We start from the raw sequence: 6,838 nt of genomic DNA, 5'->3' as shown, positions 1-6,838 counted from the left end.
TGCGGGCGCGTGGCTCCGCCCCTACGCAGGGTTAAAGGTGGCGCCCGGAAGCTCTGGTGGGTGTGCGTCCTACCCATTTTTGCGTTGGAACTATCTATAACCGCTTCCTTCTCTGACCTGGTTCCGGATTGCCCTTTTACCCCGAACAGCCTAGTTAAGCTCAGGCACTGTTTCTTAGTAGGGGAAGATGGCTGAGCCGGGTTGGTGTTGGGAGCCGCGCCCTGGTCGGGGAATCCCATAGCCTGCTTTCTAGTCTCAACTGCTGTGATAACCAAAGGTCAAGTGCTCAAGGGAGGCCCCACGTTCTCTGTCACAGATGAGAGTGAACAAACTTCAAGTTCAGACGCTCTTGAAAGAGGGGTAGGAATTTTGACAGGCAGAATTTTTTAAAAGTTTAGTCTGGGCAGAGGAAACCACCGCACAAGAAAAAGGGCTGGAGGTTGGAAAGCTGGAAGCTAGGGCAGGCACCACAATCCAGGTTTATTCAAATACTGATTGCGTCCCATCAGTGGATCCTTTTTTTTATGGGGGGGGGACCGTTCCAGGGATCGAACTCTGGTCCTTAGGCTTGCAAGGCAGGCTGCGGAACCACTGAGCTAAATCCCTAGCTCTAGTGGATTCATTTATACTCTCAGAAATTAAGAACTTTCATTTCCATACTTTATGTCAGTATTTAGTGTATCAATATTAGATATTTTTAAATACACTAGTACATTAAATGTCAAAATAGTGTTTTATGAAAATAACTTCAAAACAAAAAATGTAGTGAAAGAAATGTGATACCACACTTAATAGAAGGCAAGTGCATTGTCTAGCTGCTTCTGTATATTAATGATGTCCCTTTTCACATAGCTCAGAAAAACTCCACACCATCTTCTTGAGATGATTAAAATGAAAAAGCAAGTACCCTCCTAGTATCAAGAAAATGGGTTTGCCAGGCATGGTGATGTATGGCCAGCCTGGGATATATAATGAGTTCAAGGCCATAGGGAGTCCATGTCTCAAAAAGAAAAAAAAAGTTTTGACTTTTCAGATCCCTAAAAAAGATCTCCAAGAAATTCCTCTCCCAACTACCAGGGAGTCTGACACACCTGGAGCTCTGGCAAAGAGGAACAGTTGATAATACAACAAAAGATCTAATTTGCTGGTCATGGTGGTATACACCTATGATCCCACCTACTCCCAAGGCTGAGGCCAGAGGATCTCAAATTTGAGGCTGGCCTGGGCAGCTTAGCAAGACTGTCAAAGAATTAAAAGGGTTGGGAACATAGCTCAGTGCTGAGGCCCTGAGTTCAATCCCCAGTACCACACACATATATCCACACACACAAATTCTAATTCGGTTGTAAGAAAAGCTCACATTTTAAAGCATTAACTGTGTATATGGTTCAAAATGCCTTAAATTTATGTAGAGATACCGTAGGATTAGATGACATCTGAAATCATTCAGTTCCAAAATTGTGGAATTGGATTAGCACAAAAAGATTGCATCAGAGCAGAATAAGAGTCTCAGCCAGCAATTAAAAATCTTGGGAGGAAGTGGTATGAATCATGCAACACTTAACCAATGCTGATGTCATGAGTCGTCTTCAATTTACAACTGAGGAGAAAAAAAAAGGAAGCGACTAAAGGTACAAAAGAAAAGTTTACTCTTTATCAGTTCAACATTTAAAGAAATGGTTTAGGCAGTGGTTTCTAATCTTTTCACCCTCAACTTTGAAATTATAAAAACTCAGTGTACTCTACAAGACTTTCCACAGTTGGGCTCTTTCCAACCTCTCCAGCTGAGATAGATTAGGGCATGGCAAAGCTGGCTGGAGAAGTAGACACTGTTAATTTCAGGATTCCAGACAAAACAGGGATGACAGTTCCCTAAGCCCTGCATGTGGACTTCTTAGGAGAACTCAAGCAGGTTTTCAATAGGATGGCCTAGACCTGAAGTCAGCTTGAGGCATAGGATCCCAGCACCATCTCTCAGGACCCAATGTAAAAGCTCTTAAGGATTTCCTTGAGATTTAGGATTTCCTTGAGATATAAGGATGCAGATTCCACAAGGAGCCCATTATTGTGGCTTTCTTCATGATACCCTGCCCTGCTTTTTCCAGGGTGTTCTTTTATCTTGCCTTTCCCTCTTTTACTTGGCCCAAGCTTATGCTGCAGAGCCAGTTTCTCACTCCCTCTCCACTGTTACTTTTTCAAATAAATTTTACCACTGCTGTTTGCTCATTTCATTCTATTGTTTGAGTTGAGAAAAACCTGAACTCCAACTCCAGAAGGAAAGGCAAGCAACCCAGAACCCAGTAATGTTTATGTGGCTAGCCACTTTTAGAAGGAGCTACCCATAAACACAACTACATTTTATGCCACTTCCCCTCCTTCTCAAGCAGCTTTTGTCCTTCACAACTTCCTTCAAACCACAGCCTCTCTTGTGTGTGTGGAAGATCCTCCCCACTGCCCCACCCTTCCACAGCTGAGATGAAATCACTCCTACTATTAATACCTGTCCTTCATAGTACTGATTTCCCTGTGTGGGTATTTGGTCAATGTTTGAGTCCTCTCTTGCTGTCTCCAGATTGAAACTCCAAGAAGAAGCTATGCCTGATTTTGCTCATTGAGTTTCTAGACTGGTACAGTTCCTAGCACCTAGTAGTGTTCAATAAATATTTTCTGAATGAATGAATGATCCATTAAAAATGGCACAATTTTTGGCTCTTCCACAAAGCCCATGAAGGCATATCAGAATCTGGGGAGAAAAAAACATTTGAAAATGCTTATCAAGTGTTTCTAGTAATGATTATGGGTCTGTCTGTCCCTTTATCTTTGCATACTTACAGTGGTACCTCAGTTCATGAATTTAATTCATTTCACATTTCTGGAAAAGATGGCCATGCTCATGTTGAAGCAGGAAAGATAGCCACAGTCTGATTGTTATCCGATGCAGAGTTGGAAAACGAAAACAAAATTTTGCCAAATGCTTCTGTTTGCAATTTGCAAACTAACTGTTTATTTAATGGAAAGGAAAATTCAAAGCATGAAAGGTAATTATCTTTTATAACTTTTTATTTAAATGTTCACCCTATTTTTTGATCATACCGTGCACTGACAGGCAGAAGTTCTGGTTCTTCAGGTGGTAAAATTTCATATTCTTCTTCCCAAAGATACCAGAGTGATATTTGTGACACGTGCCACCAACATTATCTCAGCTTTTTGGGGTCCACCAGTGCTAGTCAAGATACTTATGTCTATCTCTCACATGATCCTAAATTTCACAGCCTATCTTACTCTAAATGGCATGTCCATGAAGGGGTGAAAGAGCTTGTATAGGTGTGATTTTTGTTTTTTGTTTTTGTTTTTGTTTTTTTTTTCAGAAAAACTAGAATTAAATTTCTATTTTTTAAAATACATTTAACAAAAATGTCCCATAGTTTTACATATTTTACACCTGTAGAATATTTCAAATTCACTTCCACAGCATTTAATTAATATTTACTATTCTTTCCATTATTTGCCTTTTGGCCTATTTCCTTCAGTAGTAAAATACTGTCTGTCCGGTGTCCTCTGTAACTAAAAACTGAGCTTCTTGAGCAATCCTCCTTGTTCCAAGGCCTCTGTTCTTTTCCGTTTTGCTGCCATGGCTGGGTTTGCCTGTTCCTTTAAGACTTCCACTGGACAGTTTGGTCTGGGCAGCTGACACCCAGGTGCTGGCCCTGGCCGATTACTGAGGTATGGAGTTTTTAATGCCGGTGTGGCTGTAATTCAGAATTAAACTAGATGAAAAGTAATCATAATAACCTAAATATTCTCTTTGAAATAAGCATAATATAAAGTGTTTCTAATGACAAGCAGTGGCGGGATAATAGATAATATTTAACTGTATGTTTGCTGAACAAATAATTACATACACAAGTTTAGCTCATAACTGAAAGATTGTGGCAATTTACATTCATATACTACAACAATTTAATTCTTAGGCTTGCCTCTCTTTTGAGTACTTCTTGGAGACTATATATAGTTCACAATCATTCCATTGCTTCTTGAGAATAAAATCTAATCCTCTGGACCACTGAACTAAAAAGGAATCTGTTGGAAATGATTTAGGATAGCATTTGGCTCTTCACGATTGCTACTCTTGCTGGCTCATAAACCATCCCAAGGACGATCATACTCCACCAATTAAAGTGTAGGGAAAGTTGAGTTTCAGTTGCACTGAAAAGTGCAACTCTACCTGTTGTTCCTGTACAGAAGACTAAACAAATAAGGAGATGAGCCAAAAGTGTTATTAGAAGTATTATCTTATTTTCAGGCTTTTTACAGTTATAAAAGATAGTGACCTTTCTTGCTTGCTTTGTACTTTCCTCTCCAGCAAATAAAACAAAGTATGCAAAGATAGAAGGACAGAAGTCACATGGTGTGAGATCTAGTGGACAAGGACCAGAAAGTAGCAAGAACTATAGGATAAATATTTTTAAAGAGACAGAGTATTTTGATGGAGATTAATGCCAATACACCTGCTACTTTGTGAAGCAGTTCTGGAAGTTCTCTTTCATGAATGTCTATTTGTGGTTGCCTCGATGTCCTAAATCTATTATAAATATTTATGGCAATTTCTGTCAAATAAAAAAAAATCAGTGGGTCTTTATCTCCCTTTTTCTCTAGATACGGCATTATATGACTTCTGGCTCTTCCCAAAAGTCAGAATGACCACAAAAGGTAAACATTTTGAATTGATTCAAGACACTGAGGCAGCCACCACAACAGTGCGACTAAAGACATGAAAGAGGACTTCTAGAACTGCTTCAGAAAGTGGTAAAAGCAATGGGACAAGTGCGTTTGAAGAGAAAAGTATTTTGAGGGGTATTAATGGCAATGTACTGTAATTTTTAAATTACACTATAATGGCAATTTTACTGTAATTTTAAAACTTTAAATATTCACCACAAATTTTAATTATTATAAGATCTTTGGTAAAGCAGAAAGGTCAATGTAACTGAAACAGTGCTAACTATTACAAGGTGCTCCAGACAATGAAGGTCACGAGGTAGTTAGTAATCATAAAAGCCAAGTACCTCAGCAGAAGACCTATGGAGTTAAAGATGTGGAGCAGCTTATATCTTTGTGACTGAATAGGTTGGCATAAGTAGTTTTCAGAAAAAGAAAAAGAAATAGAGGAAAGGGAGGGAGGGAGCAAAGAAGAAAGGAATAGCAACTTGGTATTAGGCAATCAACAAACTGTAATACATACATATATATATATATATATATATATTTTGTTTGTTTGTTTGTTTTTGTTTTTGTTTTTGTACCAGGGATCGAACTTGCACTTGCAAGGCAGGCGGCAGAACCACTGAGCTAAATCCCTGGCCCTGTAGTATATTTTGATACTTTTAAATATGTCTATAAATTCTCTGATGTTCCTCCTTCAAGAAGTAATGCTTAAATCTCCTCCTCTTGACTGTAGGCTGGACTCAGTAATTCATTTCCAATTAATATAATATGTCAGAAGTAACACTGTAAGACCTTCTACTTTAAATCATAGACTATAAGGTAGCCAGGGATTTAGCTCAGTGGTGCCGCCACCTGACTTGCAAGCACAAGAACCCAAGTTTGATTCCCCAGTACCCCCCCTGCAAAAAAAATAGACTATAAGAAAAAAAAGACTGTAAGACAAAAAGACTATAAGAGCTAATATATGAGCTCAGCAAGTTTGCAGATACAAGATCAATATACAAAAATCAGCTGTATTCCTTTTTTTTTTAAGCTGTATTTCTTTATAATAGCATTTAACAGGGGCCAGGGATTTAGCTCAGTGGTTCTTCTGCCTGCCTTGCAGGCTCAAGGACCCAAGTTCAATCCCTGGTACTGAAAAAAAGAAGAAGTATAATAGCAATGAACAGTACAAAATTTAAATGAAGAAAGTAATTCTATTTATAATCACATCGAAATAATAAAATTCTAGAAATAAATTTAACAAAAGAAGCACAAAATTAGTATTCTATGTTCTATAAACAATCACTGAAGAATATTAAAGAATGCCAAAACAGCAGGAAGACATCCACTGTTCATAGATTAGGCCCAAATATTGTTAAGACAATATTCTCTAAACTGATCTAAATTTTGATACAATCTCTATCAACATTCCATATTGCTTTTTTGCAGAAATTGATAGTCTAATCCTAAAATTCATATGGACACACAAGAGACCTTGAAAAACTAAAGCAACTTTGGGGAGGACGCACACATCCCAATTTCAAAACTTACAAAAATTACAAATCTACAAAAATCAAGACTGAATTTTACTGGCTTAAGTAAAGACATACAGATCAATGAAAATTTGAAAATCCAAGACATAAACATACAAATTTATGGTAAGTGACTTTCTACAAGGATCCTAAGGCAATTTGATAGTAAAAATAGTCTTTTCAGCAAACTACACTAGGATAACTGAATAGCCACATGCAAAAGAAAGAAATTGTATCCCTGTCTCACACCATATACACAAATAAGCTCAAAATGGATCAAAGAGCTAAAAGAGCAAAACTATAAAATTTACTGAAGAAAACATAAGTATAAATTTTTATGATTTGGGATCTGGCAAAGAATTCTTAGGATAGCAAAGGCATAAGCAAAAAGAAAAAGATAAATTGTATTTCATGAACATTTTTGTGCTTTAAAAGACTATCAAAAGGGTAATATTTGCAAGTCAAGCTTTCAGATGAATGTGTTATGACTGTCTTTACTGAAATCTCACAAGGGACTCTGAATTGAACTACCCAGCTAAACTACACCCAAATGACTCACCCATAGAAACTGCAAGATAATAAATGTTTGTTGTTTAAAA

The sequence above is a fragment of the Fukomys damarensis genome, unplaced genomic scaffold, assembly GCF_012274545.1.
Source record: "Fukomys damarensis isolate Sample0158 unplaced genomic scaffold, DMR_v1.0_HiC HiC_scaffold_2, whole genome shotgun sequence".
NCBI lineage: Eukaryota > Metazoa > Chordata > Mammalia > Rodentia > Bathyergidae > Fukomys > Fukomys damarensis.
The sequence above is the reverse complement of the archived record's forward strand: the minus strand, read 5'-3'. Positions refer to the sequence as shown.